Genomic DNA, 21,569 nt, shown 5'->3' with positions numbered 1-21,569 from the left:
ACTTGCGAATTTTATTTATACCAAAGAATAAAACTATCTCCTATTAAAAAGATTATCTTGGAAACCAGCAGTTAGCATAATGGCTATGTCGCTGGACTCCCATGTAGTCGACCGCAGTTCATGTCCCGGACCCGGTGGCTTAAAACTCACACCGGGCGCGTGTGCGTGCGTGCGTGCCCAAGATCCCGAGAGGAGAATGGAGGAGAAGGGATTGCGGCGTGACCATCCCCCCTGGGGGGTGAGTTCTCGCTTTCTGTCTCTATGTCTCTCTCTGTCTGTCTGGCGAGCGCACGCACCCTACAGTGAAAATCTCTCAAAAAAAAGATTATCTTAAACTTATTTTTTAGACTTTCCCGTTCCTTGAACATGAAACTGCTTCTATCACAGAAAGATTCATGATGAGGAGGGTAATTATCAAATAAACACTTTGCCTTCCCCTTGTAAAAAAAAAAAAAAAAGGAGTCAAGTTCCCCATTTTACTTACGATAAACCAGATTATTTTCAGAATATTGGCAACTGCAAGAAACAGATGATCAGACAGGTCAGCGGGAAGTTATGATCTGTACAAAAGCATTACAGAAAGCTCCAAAAGAAAAATGAAATGGTAAAAACGACATTAAAAAAAGAATATTAAAACACAAAACCAAATAAGAAAATGCCAGCCATCTCCAGTCTCCATGTAAAATGATGCGTTCTACTTTCAGCATGAAACAAAAGCAGAGAACATTTCTAGATGTGAAACTGGTGCCAGACAAGAAGGCAAAACGCAGTTAGCAACTCGCTGGGATTCTAATCATGTCTTGGTCTTCCTGCAATTCTGGTCCTAAAAAGGACACAAAGTAAATGATTTGACGTCTTACAGAAAGGACTTGTCACCAAGTGTTGGACAAACTACTCAGGCTCAGCTGGGAGAGCAGGGATGTACGACACTCAGTTGAGGGATGTATGTGTGTGAGGTCAGAGGGGAGGAAGGCTCCACAGCCTGGGAGCTTCTGCACTAAGGAATCTTCTAAAGGTCAGCCCATGGTTTTTCCGTTTTACCTCAGACCAATCTTGTACCGGTTTTGTTTGTATCTTTTTTATTTCAATTTCTTTTATACGTTCAATCACATATGTCACTTAGCTTGTAAAGTGAATATTCCAACATGTATCCATTTCTCACAGTCCAGCTGAGAATACTATAGCTATTTTCAACAGGTAACAGCGCAATTCTTTGTCCCATGAATGCTGTGCCCGTTTTTATTCCTTCAGTTTTTATGGGTGCTGTGATGTCTCCCTGATAAAGTAGAAGCCGTAGCTTTGTAAGGTTTCACTCCCTGCACAGATTCATCCAGATCTCAGGGTCCTCCTGGCCCAGCTCCTCCTGGGCTACAGAAGCCTGGAGAAGGGATCAATCTCTGCCCCACTTTCAGTTCTCTCTTTTCAATGAGCTGGTCCTGAAGCCGTAGTAAGATTTACTGAAGAGCCGCTCAGCTTCCTTGAATTTCTGGTTCATGTGATCACTCCTGCTATTGCAGTTTTTAACTTGGTCAGATCCCAGCCACGAATATTATTGCCGGACATCTGTGTGTCTTCCAGGTAGGTTCCTTCAAAAGCATAGATCTGGCTCTCCCCGTTGGCCAGTGTTTCCGCCAGCTCCACTTCGCGAGCTCCGGCTGCTCCGCTGGATGCCGGGGACCTGCTGCGGTGCCACCTTACTGCGCATCGCCATGTTAGGCTGAGACAGCCACCCCCAAGGCCGGCCGGGCTTTTTCCTACTTCTTGAGATGCCTGTTAACTTCGCATTGGTTGAAGGCATTACGCATGCCATGTTTTTGTTTTTGTTTTTTAATATTTTATTTCAATTTCTTTTATGCAATCACGTTATTTAGCTTGAAAAGTGAATATTCCAACATGTGCACTTTTCTCACCAGTCTAGTTGACAATACTGTAAAGTTATCTTCAACAGATAGTGACCCTTGGCATGCAGAACTTATATTCCTTAAAATTATGTTACTTTGTTTTGATATACTGTTATTTTACATCATGTGAACCTTTTAAGACTTGCTTCTGAGCTTTGTTAGGGTAGACCCAGAGTAGCCACTACTGTGGGGCTACGCGTGCCCCTGCTAATACTGCCCCCTAGTAGGGACTCTGCCGGTGTCCCATGAGTTACATTGTCTTGCACTCACAGACACACAAGCTTCCTTTCACCCTGTGTGAATTCACCTATGTGAATTCTTAGCCCTGTCCCCCACTCACCAAGACTGCCAGGCTATGTCTGGGTTCTCCTTCCTGTGCTGCAATCTGGAAACCGCATTTTGTAACCGTCTGCTCATGGGGCTCATGTCGTTAATCCCCCTTCTCTCAGAGATCACAGCCCAGTGCTGCCTGTTTCCCATTGTCATCAGTCATGTGTCACATGTATTGTCTGCTTTTTTTTTTTTTTTCCCTAGAGATAGGAGAGTAAATTAGGTGTCTGTCATTGCATCATGATGAAAAGCAAAAGTCCAGTTTTGCCTGTTGGTACTTGCTAGGCTTTCTTCTTTTTGCCTCTGGCTTTTTGTTTTTTTCTTAAACACTGTTTGTGAGGACTAGCCATGTTTCAAAGAGCATTGGTCCATGCTTTTTAACTGCTATTTTGTAGTCACAGATCAACAAATTTTTATCCCTTGCAATGTGTACTAGGAACTGTACCAGGTTCTCTGGATGCAACTTTGATCAAGATAAGCACACGTGTATTTATCCCACTCTTGACAAGTACACAATCTACTGCAAGAGCCAATAAACTATAGCCCATTGGCCAAGCCTAGCCTGCTGTCTACTTATTAAATAAAGTTTTATTGGAACACAGCCATGTCCATTTACTTATCTATGGCTGCTTGCAACCAATGGCGACAGAACCGAGTAGTTGTGATGGAAACCATACAATGTACACAATCAAAGATATTTACTATCCAGCTCTTTACAGAAAAAGTTTGTTGCCCTTTGTTGGGCAAATACTAGTAACCTCTTACTATAACACAGTAAAAATGTGGACACTGTGACTCTAAAGGAATGACTTACCTAAACTTGTCATTTAAACCCAGATAGGTCTGATGGTGTGCTGGTAAATGTTTAAAAACCAGTTCTCAGTGCCAGCAGCTGGCATGGAGGTCAGTATGGCTGGATCTCACACAGCCAGCTGCACCATTCAAGTCCCAGACCCAACAGTTTGAAAAACACACCTGATGCATGTGTGCATGTGTCTAAAATCCCTAAAGGAAAATGGAGGACAGGTGACTACAAGCATGGCCATCTCCCTGGAGGGTGATTTCTCATTTTCCCTCTCTTTCCTTCTCTCTCTGATGAGCAAAGGCATCCAATAGCAAAACTAAAACAAAAAGCTCTCAAAAACTATGTGTACTAGACATTGAATCTTCGTTATAACTTATAAAGGATATGCATAACACAATTTATGTATAATAATAGTAAATATACTCTTATTAATAGCTTTATACAGTTCTAAGGTGTACTAAAAACATCACCATTTGCCTGAGCCTGGAGTGGAGGCAGTAGGGAGTAGAGATGGGGAATAGCTGCTCACATATCTGTATGAGGTTTCTTCCTGGAGCACTGAAAAGGTTCTAAAATTAGACAATGGTGATGGTCGTCATGCCTGGGAATACTGAGAACACTACTGAGCAGTTTTATACAGACACTGCGACTTCATATTTCTATGGATTTCCTAGTTCTGGACATTACACATGAGTGGAGTCAAACAGTATGTGGTCTTTGTGCCTGACGAGAGTCTTTATTGTGACTTCAGTGTACGTAATTGATTATCACAGCGTGCTTTTCCATTTTTGCTGAACTCTCGTGTCCATAGCCAAACAATGGTTGAATTTGATGATTAACTGTAGTTCCAACATAAATGTTTATTGATGTTTTCACCTATATTCAAGAGTAAAGAGTGAAACAATGGTGTCAGACTTTCAGTCATTCATGAATGTTATGAGCAGCTCTTCTGCTGATTAGAATAATAGGTTTCAAATACCAAAAGAGTATTTTTCTCAATACTTTGCACCATTCATAATGCGGTGGTTATGAACATAACACACTTTAAAGGTTAATTTTAGTTATTAACATTTGCCCAATCACTTTTTAAGTCTAGACTGAAGACAAGCAAGCTTTTTTCTTTTCTGTTGTTTTTTGCTTTTTGATACAGGGTCTCACTATGTTGCCCAGGCTGACCTTGAGCACAAGATACTCCTGCCTCAGCCTACTGAGTAGCTAAGATTATAGGATAGGCATGTGCCATCATACCCGGCTTCAAACTTTTTCTTAAAACTACTCAATTTTCCCACTGTAATATGAACATAGTGATAAACAATAACAACAAAATAATCAACAAAATAAATCAAGACCTGATTTTGATGTTGACTGACTCTGGGTTGTAAATACTCCCACCACTCCAACCAGAATTTCAAGCCATCCATGTGATATCACTGAAAGCAGAGTTTACAAGGGACACAGAGCAGCGAACCATTATAATCAATTATGATTATACTAATAGACATAAATAACCTCAATAACATAAAGAAACATGGCAAATAATTAAGAAATTATGGGTTTCACATATTTCTCACTTTGTTGTGAATATAATTTATATATCTTACATATATAAATTTATACAGTTAAAGTTTTTCTTAGGTTTTTGCCATAGGGCCCATGTGCTCACATGTGCTCACCAGAAAGAGACAGTGAAAGGAAAAGTGAAAAATCATCCCCTAGGGGGAATAGTCATGCTACAATCCCTTCTCCTCCATTCTCCTCTCAGGATTTTGAGCACGCATACCCAGCATATTTTTCAAGCCTCCGGGTCTGGAACTTGAACCATGGTTGACCATATGAGAGCCCAGCATTTTAACCACCTTAACCATGGCACCTTCTGGTCCCTATGTAGCTCAGATTGTTTAAGTAATGCTGTATTTAACATCTAATCCTCAAAGTTCCTGAAAACTTAACATTTAGTTCTAGTGAACTGATACAGGCCATCTCTAGTTCAACACTGGATCTGATTCTATAATCTGAGCTTTTAACTATTGATATATAATAGATCTAAGAACTAAAGCATGAGAGGAGGAATGTGCAAAAGGTCACCTACCTTAGGTACATTATCTCCCTCCTCATATAGGACATGAGTCAACTGGTGATTCTCTTTCCCCCGTTACATTGCCATTCCTTCTTCCCTTGATTCTCATTCTCTGCCCACACACATTCAAGCTATCCCATACTACAACACTTCCCTCACTAACTCTTACAACCAATCTCTCCCCTCCATTTCTACACCACCATTGATCCAGATGAGAGTGCTTGGCTCTCTCCAAAATTATAGCAATGGACTCCCAATTAATCTCAAACTTCAGTTTTCCAATACAGCTTCTATACTGCCTTATGAGGATCTTCTCTGATGGTAAAGCCACTTCCTTAAAAACCTTCAGGTGCTCCCCAGTACTTATGATATCAATTCACTGTTTTATAACCTGGCCTTCAGATTCCTTCATGATGTGGTTCCAATGCACCTCTCCCAAGACAGTTCTAAAACTTAATTTCAGGGGCCAGCAGATAGCATGGCAATTATGTTGCTAGACTCCCACATGGCCGACCGCAGTTCAAATCCTGGAACCACTGACTTGAAAATCATGCCAGGTACATGTACGGGCATGTCCAAGATCCCCAGTGGAAAATGGAGAAGAAGAGATTGCAGTGTTGCCATCCCCCGGAGGGAGTGATTTCTCACTTTCCCTCTCACTGTCTCTGTCTCTTTCTCTCTCCTGCAAGCTCATGCACTCTAAGGCAAAAACTTCTAAAAATATAAAACAAACAAAAAAATACTTCACTTCATGGGGGCCAGCAGGTGGGCATGGTAGTTAAAAGTGCTAGACTCCTACATAGCTAATTGTGATTGAAGTCTCCGATATGGCAGCCTGAAAACCATGCCAGGCGCATGTATGTGCATGCCCAACATCCCAAAAGGAGAATGGAGAAGGAGGATTTGTGGCATGGCTATCTCCCTGGGGATAATTTCTCACTTTCCCTCCCTCTCACTGTCTCTGGTGAGCACAAGCACACCATGGCAAAATCCTTAAAAAGAGAAGAAAAAAGAGACTATCCTCTTGTGTCATGATAGATGGTCTTTGCTATCCCTCTAAAGACATTTTATAAGGCAAAAATATTTACTATGTCTTCATCATGCTAATAAATGTTTTGGTTGTGAAATACCAATTCATGTTTTAGGTAACTAATGGTACTGTATTTTAATGAAGTGGTGAATACTGAATAGAATGATCTAAATAGATTTCACTGATGTGCAGAAAAAGTTAATACATGAATTTGGCTTCCTCTGTCTACTGATTCCTTTCTGCAATGTAAAGGAAACTATTAGTTAAAACAACAAAACACATGTATCTTTCTAATTAGTTTACCTAGTTATTCTAAAATTCACTGTCAACTAAAACAGAACAAGTATCCCCAATAAATTAGAGCAACGCTGTTTTGGGGACTTATTTTAAATTATAACCTAAAATATGAAACTATTATAACGTTGATAAGGCATAGATACTGCTACTTGATTTCAATTCTTTACTTATAAACATTTGACAAACACAAGGTGCCAGTCACTCTGCTAATTAATGTAAAGGTACTGACATGAGTAAGATATACTTTCCTTCCTTTTCATTTCCACTTCTAACACCCTACTCCAGGACCTGGTCACATCAGGAAGATTGCAGTTTCTTTCCAGCTAAGGTATCTAATACCCCACATCTTCCTCTTCAACTCACTCTGCATGCTATAGTTTTATATTCCTAAAATACAACTTTCCCAATGTCACTTCCATGTTCGGAAACTTTAGTGCCTCATTACAATAAAGCACAAACTTCTTACCTGTCCCTCCTAAGTCCTCAGCGGTGAAGCTCTTTTTGACCTTGTCTCCCACTAGATTTATTCTCACAAGTAGTCTTTGTCCATAAATATATTTTTGGAATTGGTCCACTGTCTTTTTATGCATACTATTCTTTTTTGTCAAGACTACTCTGCAACCAAAGAAACCTTTTCATCCTTCTAGGACAAAGCTATATTCAATTTTTCACCTTACCGCCATTATCCATGGGATCTCACCAGCTTCTGGCTGCTATCCTTTGATCTGTACTCTAATGTGTACTCTGTATGGCAGAATTAGTATGGAGTATCAACTATAAAACTGTATCAGCCAGGCCTCTGTCAGAAATACAACTCAAGAGGTCAGCAGATAGCATGATGGTTAAGACACTGTTTTTCCACATGGTCAACTGCAGTTTGAGTCCTGGACCCAGTGGCTTGAAAATTATACCAGGCACGTGTATGTGTACATGTCCAAAGTCCTAAGAGGAGACTAGAGGAGAAGGAATTGCAACACAGCCAGCTTCCCTGGAGGGGGAGGATAATTTTTCACTTTCCCTCTTTCTGTCTCCCTCCATCTCTCTCTGGTGAACACACACACACCCTATGTCAAAAACCTAAAACAGAAAAAGAAAAAAAGAAATGCAACTTAAGCAAGCTTTGACAAAAAATATATTTATTGAAAGAATACTGGAGTGATTTATGTTATTGAAGGATTGGGCAATCAAATAGAAAAGCGAGAGATGTAGCTGAACTTCAAGACCAATTTAATATAACAAACTTAAATTACAGGAAAAATTAAGAATAACATATGAAATAGCACCATTCATTTCATTAACCACTGTAATCAAACTTGTTTTAAGTAAATAAGGAGAGTAATACACCACAAAAACCATGTGGTCCATCAACTTTTTTTTTTTTTTTTTTTTTTTTTGGAGAGGTTTTTGCTATAGGGTGCATGCGTTCGCCAGACAGAGACAGACAGAAAGAAAGCAAGAAATCACCCCCCGGGGGGATGGTCATGCCGCAATCCCTTCTCCTCCATTCTCCTCTTGGGATCCTGGGCTCGCACGCACACGCGCCCAGCGTGAGTTTTAAGCCACCGGGTCCGGGACACGAACCGCGGTTGACTACATGGGAGTCCAGAGACATAGACATTACGCTAACTGCTGGTTCCCAGGTCCATCAACTTTGCATCATGCTTTTATGTTTTATTTTGTATCAAAAGGTAGAAAATATTACACATTTTATAAAATAAAATAAGATTAATACTGTCTTTAGTTAAATATATAGATTTACTGTTATGATTATGACATATACTTAAACTAAAAGAAATCACATGAAAATTTATCCATAGGCTTTATACAAAGTAACTGCAAAAATTTGATAGTCCCTAAAAATATTTCAGTTAGAGTTTGAAAATTGACCATCACTAACTTTTTCTTCTTGGGGTGCTCACCAGGTGTGTGGGCATGTGTGCCCAAGATCCTGAGAGTAAAATGGAGGAGAAGGGACTGTGGGGTAGCCATCCCCTAAGAGGGTGATTTCTCACTTTCTGTCTCTCTGTCTTTCCAGAGAGTGTATGCACCCTATAGCAAAAATCTCTCTCTAAATAAAAGGAAAATATAGAAAAATACGTCATGACTTTTTTTCTTTTTTTAATTAGATTAGTATTTTTTATTTCATTTTCTTTTATACATTTAATCACGTTATTTAGCTTACAAAGTGAATATTTCAACATGTGAACATTTCTCCCTAGTCCAGTTGATAAAACTATAAAATTATCTTCAACAGATAATGCCACATTTCTTTGTCCCATTAATGCTTTACCTCTCTATTTTTCTTTTAAATGTCCTTCTTCAGACTCTACTCTTTCACATATGACTTCTATGATGATCTGATAACTTTCTTTTTTCAATACTCTGCTTTGCCTTCATCACACTCACAAGAGTTATGCATTTCTTTATAATAATAATAAGTAAAGGATAGAAAAGTTGGTCATTAAATGAAAGTCAGGTACAGAACACACCAAGGCCTAAAATACTCCCGTTTCTAATGTCATACTTCATCTTCAACAAAAATATTTATAAGAAAGAAAAATTAATGGAAGATGTTGAGGGTCTTTGATATAATACACATGTATTGTTCAGAAGGACATTATGGACTTGGTGATATTCAATAAAAACCCACCAGTTTCTTTCACCAAAAAAAAATCAGTATTTCAGATTATCAGTGCCCTGGGACTGGGGTGTTTCGCAGCCCAATTGGGGAAGGTAAAGTGTTTCCCTTTCTTAAATGAAGTTAGAAAGAAGCTATGAAAAGGAGAAAATGGGAAAGGACAGCACTCTAATGCCAGGAAAGAGAACTCAGAAATACGAGCACATTTTTTTTTCACTAAGGTTTCTGTCATAAGGGCTGAGGCACTCACTGGAGACAGACAGAGAGAAAGGAAGTGGAGAAACTGCCCCCCAAGGGGAGGTGGCCATGCCACAATTCCTTCCCCATTCTCCTCCTAAAATTTTGGGCATGCATGCACACACACCCAGAATGGTTTCAAACCACCAGGTTAAGGACTCAAAGCATAGTTGAACATGTGGGAGTCCAATGTTTTAACTACCATGCCACCTGCAGACCCTGTGAGCACCACATTTGGAGGGCACTCTTCTGTATCACACAGTTCAATTGATTTTCATCTATTGATACCATCATCACAAAATGTTTTAATTTTAGGGCATTTTAATCATCTTAAATTTGAGGACCACATTTTATACCATTCTCCAGTATGCTCCACATGTAGTAGGAGTTTTGTGCCACCTATTTGTAATTCACCCAATCATTCATTTATTCTATGGCTAAGGACCAAGTGTGTATCAAGTACTGCTATGACTATCCAATGAGCATTTATTGTCATTGTGTGAAAAACCCTGTACTGGACACTGGAGATAGGTAATAAATGTTACTTTGAGAAGTTCATTGATTGGCACCTGCTGTGAGTATTTATAGACTAAATTTCTGAGTTTATATTATAAAGTCTCTTTGACTCTGGTCTCACTTTCACTTTTACACTTTATATGTACAAATTGAGGAGAGGCAATAGTGAAACCATTCTTAGCTAACAGGCTACACAGAATGAGGGAATGGGCCAAATTGGCCCATGGATCATAGATTGCTGACTCTTACTAGAAGTAGAATGAGAAAGAAAATCAGGAATTTGGGAGTGTTCTATCCTTTTGGAGTTTTAGAAATAACTTGAGTAGAATGGGGTTAACTCTTCTTTAAAAGTTTTGTAGAATTCAGAAGTGAAGCCATCAGAAACAGGCTTTTCTTTGTTGGGAAGTTATTTATTATTGATTCAATCTCATTGCTTATTATGGGCCTATTCAGGCTTTCTGACTCAATCTTGGTAGATTATATGTGTCCTGGAATTTGTCCATCTCATCCAGTTTTTCTTGTTTGTTGGCGTATAGTTGTTCATAGTATCTTCTATGATGTTCTGTATTTCTACTATGTCTGTTGTTATATTGTCTGCTTCATTGTGAATTTGATTTATCTGGTTTCTTCCTCTCCTTCTCAATTACTCTAGCAATTGGTGTGTCAATTTTATCTTTTCAAAGAGCCAGCTTTTGGGTTTATTTATGTTCTGTATAGTTCGCTTATTTTCTACTAAACTTTATCTGTTCTTGAATCCTTATTATTTCTTTTCTCCTGGCATTTTTTTCTAGATTTTTTGTTGTTTTTCCAGTTCTCTGAGGCATGATGTTAGGTTGTCCATTTGCCAACTTTACATCTTTTTCTTACATGTACTAATTGCTATGAACTTCCCTCTTATGACTGCTTTTGTGGTGTCCCAAAGATTATGGAAACTCGTGTACTCATTATCATTGGTTTTCATAAATCTTTTGATTTCAGTCTTAATTTCTTCAGTAGTTGTGAAGTCATTCAGGAATAAATTATTTAGTTTCCATGTATTTGTGTATTTTTGAGGGTTTTTCCTGAAATTCATATCAAGTTTAATTCCATCATGGTCAGAGAAGATGCTGGATATATTTCTATGCCTTTGAATCTGTAAAGGCTTATTTTGTGCCCTATCATGCAGTCAATTTTTAAGAAGGTTCCATTTAGGGGTGAAAAGACAAGTATATTTCATGATTTGGGGGTGAAAGTTTCTATAGATGTCTGCAAATTCATTTGATTTATGGTATCATTTAGATCCTTTATCTCTTTGCTTATTTTTTGTCTGAGTGATCTGTCCAAAGGAGATAGTGGGGTGTTGAGAGTGTTGCAGTCTATCACTCCTTTTAGATCTAAAAGTCTTTCCTCTACATATTTGGATGCTCCTGAGCTAGGTGCATAGATACTTAAAAGCATTATACCTTCTTGATGAATTATTCATTTTTCTACTACTTAATACTCTTCTTTGTCTCTTTTTACAGTTTTTGTTTTAAAGCTTATTTTGTCTGAAATTAGTATCATGATTCTAGCTCTTTTTTGGCTCCTGTTTGCATGGAATACCTTTTTCCAGCCCTTTGCTTTTAGTCTGTGTATGTGTTTATCTATGAAATGCATTTCTTGTAGGCATCAGATAGAAAGTTTCTGTTTTTTTTTTTTTAATCCATTCAGCCGATCTATATCTCTTGGAGAATTTAATACATTAATATTCAATGTTATCAGTACTTCTGAACTTGTCCTACCTTTAAGTTGGCCATTCTCTTGACTGTCTTTTTTTTATTCTCTTATTTCTGTCTGTCCCGTCTTTAGTTTTTCCTGGTACAGCTTCTCGTCAGAGTTTCTTGAAGAGTTGGTCTGGTATTGGCAAATTCTTTCAGGTTTTGTTTGGCTGAGCTTTTTATCTTTCTTTTTCCCAAATGAAGGATAATCTTGCCAGATATAATAATCTTGGTTGAAATTGTTTCTCTCTTAACATTTTTGGTATGTCTTCCCATTCTTTCCTTGCTTTCATTGTTTCCATGAAAAGGTGTGGTGTTAGCCTGATGGGATAACCTTTGTAAGTCACTTAATGTTTCTCTCTTGCTAGTTTTAGTATCTTGTCTTTATCTGTGGTTTTGACCAACCTGGCTGTGATGTGCTGTGGAGAGGCTCTTCCAGGGTTGATTCTCTATGGATTCCCTTGTATTTATTGGGTCTGGATGTTTGAATGCTTCTCTAGACTTAGACATTTTTCTTCCAGGATTTCATGGAATAGATTTTCAATGCCCCTATTAGTTTCTTCTCTTTCAGGGATACCAATTATTTGGATGTTTGGATGTTTAATGGAATCTAGTATTTCTTGTACATTATCCCCATTTTTTTATTTTAACTATATTTGGTTTTTTTTTTTTTTTTAGGTCAGAGGTTTTTGTCTTCTATGTCTGAGATCCAATCTTCAGCATGGTCTAATCGGCTTTTAATACTTTAGAGAGCAATTTTGATTTCCTGTATTCAGTCTTCATCTCAAACAGTTCCATTTGATTATTTTTTATGGTGTCCATTTCTTCTTTCAAATCATGGAAGGATTTCCTCATCTCCTGGAGTTCATTGTCTCTTGTCTCTTCCAGCTCATAGAGTTTTGTCACCATGAATGTTCTGAATCCTTTCTCTGACATTTCAATAAATTCTTCAGTTTTTTTAAGAGATGGAGGAGAGTTATTGTATTCTCTTGATGAAGACATATTTCCTGTTTTTTTCAAACTTGATGCTTTTCATGACTTCTAACCATTTGGTGATGTATTCACTTTTGGATAACTCTTTGGAAAATGTTTCTGCAACCAGGAACTAGTTTGCTTTCCTTTTGCTGTGAATTGCTTCTGTGCCAAAGTCTCTCTTCTGATGTGGTTAGAAATTGGTCCCCACAGGAGGAGTTTTTCTTTTTTTTCTTTCTTTTTTTGGAGAGGTTTTTGCTATAGAGCGTGTGCGCTCACCAGACAGACAGAGAGAGAAAGAGAGACAGAAAGTGAGAAATCACCCCTTCCCCAAGGGGGGTGGCCACGCCACAATCCCTTCTCCTCCATTCTCCTCTTGGGATCTAGGGCATGCATACATATGCACCCGGCGGGAGTTTAAGCCACCGGATCTGGGACTTGAGCCACGGTCGACTACGTGGGAGTCCAGCGACATAGCCATTACGCTAACTGCTGGTCCCCGCAGGAGGAGTTTTCTATTCACATTTCTGAAGAGCAGTTTGTCCTTTTTGACTGGTGGTTCATTGCTGAGCGAGGATCCCTGAGAGCCTCATGATGCTAAGATGTTTTAGACTATAATTCTGTTAAATCCCTGTTTGGCTGAGAGGAGGGGGCTCTATGAGGTTGGGAGCTAGGGCTGGGGCTGATGCTCTGCCCTGCCTCAGTTTCCTTGACTGGGCAGGGGGCTGCATATTAACGTGGATTCTGCTTGAGAGCTGAGAGCTACCCTGACCTATGGGGGAAGGAGAAGTAAAGAATTAGCAAAAGAAAGAAGAAAAAAAGGTTTACCTTTTGGCTAAGGGAGGGATGCTGAGGTTGGGAGCTAGGGCTAGAGTTGATGGTCAACCCTGCCTCAGTTTCCCTAACTGGGCAGGAGGCTGCAGATGGAAGTGGACTCTTCTTGCGAGCTGAGAGCTTCCCTGACCTAGGGGGTAACATTGCTATCTCTTTATTGTTTGGTTTCAGGCATTATCTATTGGACTCCTAACATAAAAACAGTCTCCTGCTTTCTTCCTCTGCTTTTACCAAAATGTGCATCTTTTCTATCTCCACACCTCTTTTTGTTCAACATGGTTATGTGAGTGCTTATGAAATTATGATTCTATGTGCTATTTATAAGCGAGCAAATTTCAATCATTTTTTTCTTTTATAGAACACATTTTGCATTTTCTTAGAATTAATTATTGTCCTACTCCTCCCTACTCTCAGTTACTTTGTTTGTCTGTTTGGAGAGGTTTTTGCTAGAGGGCATGTGCACTCACTAGAAAGACAAAGAGAGTTAGAGAGACAAAAAAATGAGAAATCACCCCCATGGGGGGATGGCCACCCCACAACCCTTCTCTTCCATTCTCTTCTTGGGATATTGGGCACACGCACACATGCACCCGGCATGAGTTTAAGCCACAGGGTCCGGGACTCGAACCATGGCTGACTACATGAGAGTCCAGCAACATAGCCATTACACCATCTGCTGGTCTCCCCCTTAGTTTTTATTCAACCTCAATTTTTCTATCATGGTTTTGTCTTCTCATGTGACATTCATCCACAGCAGATACTCCACTAGTTTTGTCTTCACTGAAAGGCCTCCCTAGAGCCTTCGGATTTGCCCTATTCTACATTTGTAACCCAGGAATGCTTGGCGTACTCCATCCTGGGGATTTTATGTCTTGCTGCCATCTCCAATTCCAATGTTACAAGTGTATTAGAGTAAGACCCATTGACATAAACCTTGACTTGTCAAGGCTTTACAAAAATATGTTTTTATTTCTCATGTTTGTCACAGCTGAGACCACACCCATGCATGTTGTTCACAAGCCTCCATCTCTCTGACTATGCCATCAAGAACCGTGCCTCCAGATTTTTCTTATGACAAAGAAGAGAGAGTTGCAGGATGGGCCACAATACCAGTAAGTGCCAGGCCTGGAAATGGTTCACACACATCTGCTGACCTGCTAGTAACTAGAATTCAGTCATAAGACCCCCAAGCTAGTAAAGAGGATTGGCATATATAGTCTTTATGTGTGCCAAGGAGGAGAAAATGACATGGGGAGACATATAGCATTATTTCTACTAAGTCTGCCTAGCTAGTCACCAAACCATTTTATTTTTTTTCCAGTGTGTAGACAGAAAACAACCCAAAACTCTTTCTTGTCACAAAGTGAAAAGCAGTAAGTTGACCTTCTTGGTCTGGCAACCTATGAACTAAAAATCAAAACCTTCACTTGCACAAATGTCAAAGTAAAGTGGTAGCTTAGGAACAATGAATACTTACTTCTACTCAAAAAGTTGAGGAACAAGAGACCTCAAACATTGCCCCAGACCAATTCTGAAAACACACTACACTGGGAAAGCCTCCCACCCTGGGGACAGGAATAGTTCTCCTGCATTAGACCCAATTCTGTTTTCTGTAAAGAACCTTTGGCTAATGTCCTCTGCCCCTCCTTTCTCTGCTTTCTGGGAAACTATGATTTTTATTTTCCTTGGTCACATCTGACCTGAGTATTGGGAAGCATGCCCCATTGGGAGGGAGGTTTATACAGGTTTCTAAGCCTCTTTTCTGGTTGTGGAGGGAGGGCCCCAAGAGTCATTTTAGCTCTCCAACAGTCTGAGGTTTTTCTGATCAAATTCAAGACTTAAGGAACACAATTCCTTCAGAACCGTAAATTTCTGATGTATGTGTTTTTTTCTTCGATTAAATCTACATGCAGCAACCATACTCAGAGTTCTTTCCTACACATAGTTCTGCTTTCTAGATATGGACTGCTTTGATTGCCTTCTCCTTCCTCTGCATCTTTCTCTCAATGTAATGGCAACCATTCTGAGGCTGTGGGTTTGAATGAGTTCATCACGCCCGAACCTTTTATCTGAGGGTTAACTGAAGTTTTACATCCAATCTTATATGGCTTACAAGCAGATGGCTTTCTGGGCTCAAATATCTGTAACTTTTTAATTCCCTTTTAATTCTCTTTGTTAGACCAATCTTTTATTTTCTTAGGCTATCTCTTCCAACAACTCATTAAATAAATTTCAAAATGGGTCAACACTCACCAATACCTGTTAAAAACCAGTTTTGGAACTTCTGGTTCCCATGTCGTAAATGTTTGCCACAGTATACTTGGGTTTTCATCTTTCTGATTTCTGCCATTAGTTTCTTCACCTACCACTGAGCCACTAAAACAATGCCACATCATTTAAATTTTTTATTACAGCAATAACCATTTTCTGTGAGTATGAGAAAGCAACGCTGGTTGCTACAACAAACCTCAAATAATGCCTCTAATTAATAAGTGTTTATTTCACATTCATGTCGTGATCCAATGCAGGTCATATAGCTCTCCATCTCATAGAAAGCCATCTGAAACCCAAGGCCTCAAAGCGACCATGGAAGGTGTTATGGCTTAGATAATGGTTTGTCTTCTAAAGGTTCATATTTTTTTAATTTAGATGTCACCTAAAAATTCATAGGTTGGGACTTGATTGTACTGCAAGGCTGTTAAGTGAAAATGTTATCCCTTCCTAGTAGCTCAGAGTGGGGCACCTTTGATAAGATCATTAGATGATGGGGGGTGTATTCCCTCTGGTGGGTTATAAGCAGAGGGAATGAGACCAGGATGAGAAGAAGAAATTTACGGACAGCCCCTGTGCCTAAGACCCTGTCCTCTACTATGTTGTAGCCTCACCAGAAGATGAACCCTGGACCCTGAACCCCCAAACTACAAGCTGAATAAGCCTACTTCTTTACAAAATTACCCAGTCTCAGATATTTCTGTTAGCAACACAATAACAGGCTAAGACAGAAGTATGAGACCAGCAGGACATTTTGGATATTTTTAAGGTCCAAATTCCAAATAGGTTACACATCACACCTTCCCACCTTCCACCGCCCAGAATTCAGTCATATAGCTCCAACATAACTACAAGGAACCCTTCCTATGTTCTTGGAAGAAGAAATAGTGGGGTAAGCACACAGAATTGTCTCTGACACACCATGTCTTCCAATTTCTTGGCTCCTCCAGCAGCTTCTTGAGAAGGGTAATATGGATGTAAAATCTAAGGACCTTGCATGTCCCATAATGTCTTTATTCTAGCCTCATATTGATTAGTAACATGTCTAAGTATAATAAGATTCTTGGCTTAAATTTTTAGTTTCCTTCAGATTTTCATAACCATTGCTCTAATATCCTCTGGTTTTCAGGAGGGCTGCTGATAAGTGTCTCATTATTCTGATTTATGTATGGAATATGCTTTTTCATTTTTGGATTTATTTTTGTCATCGTTGTTGTTGTTCTCTCACTCCTCTATCCCTGGAAGTTTGTTTTATTTCCTTCCTGGTGCTCTAGTGATTTGATATTTTACACAAGTTGTCTCAGTGTGTCTCTGTTTTCATTTTTTTTAACACTAGTGAGCTTTTCAATCTGAGCACTCATGTATTTCCATGTGGAAAGTTTTCTTAAAATTACTCAGTGGAGTATATTCTCCTGCCCCCCCCCCTTTTCTTTTTCTTTTTTCTTTTTTTGCTGTCGTTCTTTCTAGATGCCTAATAGTTGAATATTAGACCACCTGGATTACTTTTATCATTTAATTTTCTCCCAGGTTTTAGTACATTTGCCATTTTGTTTTGCTTTCTGAAGAGGTTTCACCAATGTTATCTTTCAACTCTTTTTTGGATTTTATTATGTACCATACAACCCTGCCTCAGTTTCCCTAACTGGGCAGGAGGCTGCAGATGGAAGTGGACTCTTCTTGCGAGCTGAGAGCTTCCCTGACCTAGGGGGTAACATTGCTATCTCTTTATTGTTTGGTTTCAGGCATTATCTATTGGACTCCTAACATAAAAACAGTCTCCTGCTTTCTTCCTCTGCTTTTACCAAAATGTGCATCTTTTCTATCTCCACACCTCTTTTTGTTCAACATGGTTATGTGAGTGCTTATGAAATTATGATTCTATGTGCTATTTATAAGCGAGCAAATTTCAATCATTTTTTTCTTTTATAGAACACATTTTGCATTTTCTTAGAATTAATTATTGTCCTACTCCTCCCTACTCTCAGTTACTTTGTTTGTCTGTTTGGAGAGGTTTTTGCTAGAGGGCATGTGCACTCACTAGAAAGACAAAGAGAGTTAGAGAGACAAAAAAATGAGAAATCACCCCCATGGGGGGATGGCCACCCCACAACCCTTCTCTTCCATTCTCTTCTTGGGATATTGGGCACACGCACACATGCACCCGGCATGAGTTTAAGCCACAGGGTCCGGGACTCGAACCATGGCTGACTACATGAGAGTCCAGCAACATAGCCATTACACCATCTGCTGGTCTCCCCCTTAGTTTTTATTCAACCTCAATTTTTCTATCATGGTTTTGTCTTCTCATGTGACATTCATCCACAGCAGATACTCCACTAGTTTTGTCTTCACTGAAAGGCCTCCCTAGAGCCTTCGGATTTGCCCTATTCTACATTTGTAACCCAGGAATGCTTGGCGTACTCCATCCTGGGGATTTTATGTCTTGCTGCCATCTCCAATTCCAATGTTACAAGTGTATTAGAGTAAGACCCATTGACATAAACCTTGACTTGTCAAGGCTTTACAAAAATATGTTTTTATTTCTCATGTTTGTCACAGCTGAGACCACAACCATGCATGTTGTTCACAAGCCTCCATCTCTCTGACTATGCCATCAAGAACCGTGCCTCCAGATTTTTCTTATGACAAAGAAGAGAGAGTTGCAGGATGGGCCACAATACCAGTAAGTGCCAGGCCTGGAAATGGTTCACACACATCTGCTGACCTGCTAGTAACTAGAATTCAGTCATAAGACCCCCAAGCTAGTAAAGAGGATTGGCATATATAGTCTTTATGTGTGCCAAGGAGGAGAAAATGACATGGGGAGACATATAGCATTATTTCTACTAAGTCTGCCTAGCTAGTCACCAAACCATTTTATTTTTTTTCCAGTGTGTAGACAGAAAACAACCCAAAACTCTTTCTTGTCACAAAGTGAAAAGCAGTAAGTTGACCTTCTTGGTCTGGCAACCTATGAACTAAAAATCAAAACCTTCACTTGCACAAATGTCAAAGTAAAGTGGTAGCTTAGGAACAATGAATACTTACTTCTACTCAAAAAGTTGAGGAACAAGAGACCTCAAACATTGCCCCAGACCAATTCTGAAAACACACTACACTGGGAAAGCCTCCCACCCTGGGGACAGGAATAGTTCTCCTGCATTAGACCCAATTCTGTTTTCTGTAAAGAACCTTTGGCTAATGTCCTCTGCCCCTCCTTTCTCTGCTTTCTGGGAAACTATGATTTTTATTTTCCTTGGTCACATCTGACCTGAGTATTGGGAAGCATGCCCCATTGGGAGGGAGGTTTATACAGGTTTCTAAGCCTCTTTTCTGGTTGTGGAGGGAGGGCCCCAAGAGTCATTTTAGCTCTCCAACAGTCTGAGGTTTTTCTGATCAAATTCAAGACTTAAGGAACACAATTCCTTCAGAACCGTAAATTTCTGATGTATGTGTTTTTTTCTTCGATTAAATCTACATGCAGCAACCATACTCAGAGTTCTTTCCTACACATAGTTCTGCTTTCTAGATATGGACTGCTTTGATTGCCTTCTCCTTCCTCTGCATCTTTCTCTCAATGTAATGGCAACCATTCTGAGGCTGTGGGTTTGAATGAGTTCATCACGCCCGAACCTTTTATCTGAGGGTTAACTGAAGTTTTACATCCAATCTTATATGGCTTACAAGCAGATGGCTTTCTGGGCTCAAATATCTGTAACTTTTTAATTCCCTTTTAATTCTCTTTGTTAGACCAATCTTTTATTTTCTTAGGCTATCTCTTCCAACAACTCATTAAATAAATTTCAAAATGGGTCAACACTCACCAATACCTGTTAAAAACCAGTTTTGGAACTTCTGGTTCCCATGTCGTAAATGTTTGCCACAGTATACTTGGGTTTTCATCTTTCTGATTTCTGCCATTAGTTTCTTCACCTACCACTGAGCCACTAAAACAATGCCACATCATTTAAATTTTTTATTACAGCAATAACCATTTTCTGTGAGTATGAGAAAGCAACGCTGGTTGCTACAACAAACCTCAAATAATGCCTCTAATTAATAAGTGTTTATTTCACATTCATGTCGTGATCCAATGCAGGTCATATAGCTCTCCATCTCATAGAAAGCCATCTGAAACCCAAGGCCTCAAAGCGACCATGGAAGGTGTTATGGCTTAGATAATGGTTTGTCTTCTAAAGGTTCATATTTTTTTAATTTAGATGTCACCTAAAAATTCATAGGTTGGGACTTGATTGTACTGCAAGGCTGTTAAGTGAAAATGTTATCCCTTCCTAGTAGCTCAGAGTGGGGCACCTTTGATAAGATCATTAGATGATGGGGGGTGTATTCCCTCTGGTGGGTTATAAGCAGAGGGAATGAGACCAGGATGAGAAGAAGAAATTTACGGACAGCCCCTGTGCCTAAGACCCTGTCCTCTACTATGTTGTAGCCTCACCAGAAGATGAACCCTGGACCCTGAACCCCCAAACTACAAGCTGAATAAGCCTACTTCTTTACAAAATTACCCAGTCTCAGATATTTCTGTTAGCAACACAATAACAGGCTAAGACAGAAGTATGAGACCAGCAGGACATTTTGGATATTTTTAAGGTCCAAATTCCAAATAGGTTACACATCACACCTTCCCACCTTCCACCGCCCAGAATTCAGTCATATAGCTCCAACATAACTACAAGGAACCCTTCCTATGTTCTTGGAAGAAGAAATAGTGGGGTAAGCACACAGAATTGTCTCTGACACACCATGTCTTCCAATTTCTTGGCTCCTCCAGCAGCTTCTTGAGAAGGGTAATATGGATGTAAAATCTAAGGACCTTGCATGTCCCATAATGTCTTTATTCTAGCCTCATATTGATTAGTAACATGTCTAAGTATAATAAGATTCTTGGCTTAAATTTTTAGTTTCCTTCAGATTTTCATAACCATTGCTCTAATATCCTCTGGTTTTCAGGAGGGCTGCTGATAAGTGTCTCATTATTCTGATTTATGTATGGAATATGCTTTTTCATTTTTGGATTTATTTTTGTCATCGTTGTTGTTGTTCTCTCACTCCTCTATCCCTGGAAGTTTGTTTTATTTCCTTCCTGGTGCTCTAGTGATTTGATATTTTACACAAGTTGTCTCAGTGTGTCTCTGTTTTCATTTTTTTTAACACTAGTGAGCTTTTCAATCTGAGCACTCATGTATTTCCATGTGGAAAGTTTTCTTAAAATTACTCAGTGGAGTATATTCTCCTGCCCCCCCCCCTTTTCTTTTTCTTTTTTCTTTTTTTGCTGTCGTTCTTTCTAGATGCCTAATAGTTGAATATTAGACCACCTGGATTACTTTTATCATTTAATTTTCTCCCAGGTTTTAGTACATTTGCCATTTTGTTTTGCTTTCTGAAGAGGTTTCACCAATGTTATCTTTCAACTCTTTTTTGGATTTTATTATGTACCATAAAGTTTTTAATTTCCAAGATCTTTTTATTTTTTATATCTTTGGAACATTTCTTTTTTGACACTTTGTTCTTCATTCACAGGTACTATCTTTGTAATAATAATAATAAGTATAAATAAATTTGAGGATATTATTTGTTTGAAGTTTTTTCCTTCAATTGATTTCCTCCAGGATGCTTAATTCTTACAACGCTTCTGATAGAAGCCTTCTTCAAAACTTCATTAATCATTGTTTATTTGATCTCATGGGACTCTACACAAAGTTGACTGGAAGCTGTACCCAGGTGAATGGAGTCTGTTAACTGGGAAGATCTGCTCATATCTTCCAGAGAACCTCTTTCAGTGGAACATAATGGGGGAAGGTGACTGGAGATAGGAGTGGAGTGAGATCTCTCATTTCCATAGACATATTGTGGTTTAACCTTCTTATTTTCAGTTTAGCATTCTGCTTTAAACCCTCTCTTTCC

At 39.2% G+C, this 21,569-nt stretch overlaps 1 long non-coding RNA gene and 1 pseudogene across 2 annotated transcripts in view; both read right to left on the bottom strand.

Annotated features, from left to right (window-relative positions):
- Positions 1–1,190: 1,190 nt before the first annotated feature.
- Positions 1,191–1,826, bottom strand: LOC102483713 (chromatin modification-related protein MEAF6 pseudogene; annotated as a pseudogene).
- Positions 1,827–3,493: 1,667 nt separating this feature from the next.
- Positions 3,494–21,569, bottom strand: part of LOC102483302 (uncharacterized) — a 60,258-nt gene continuing 42,182 nt past the window's right edge. Inside the window, exons 2-4 of one of the 2 annotated variants that reach the window (XR_335903.1) lie at positions 8,731–8,861; positions 4,386–4,466; positions 3,494–3,912 (exon numbers count right to left, since the gene is read on the bottom strand). This is a non-coding gene — a long non-coding RNA (uncharacterized LOC102483302). The remainder of the gene's footprint in view (positions 3,913–4,385; positions 4,467–8,730; positions 8,862–21,569) is intronic. The other variant, XR_335902.1, reaches the window with a different exon arrangement.

The sequence above is a fragment of the Tupaia chinensis genome, unplaced genomic scaffold (assembly GCF_000334495.1).
Source record: "Tupaia chinensis unplaced genomic scaffold, TupChi_1.0 Scaffold000568_1, whole genome shotgun sequence".
Lineage (NCBI taxonomy): Eukaryota > Metazoa > Chordata > Mammalia > Scandentia > Tupaiidae > Tupaia > Tupaia belangeri.
The sequence above is the reverse complement of the archived record's forward strand: the minus strand, read 5'-3'. Positions and strand labels throughout refer to the sequence as shown.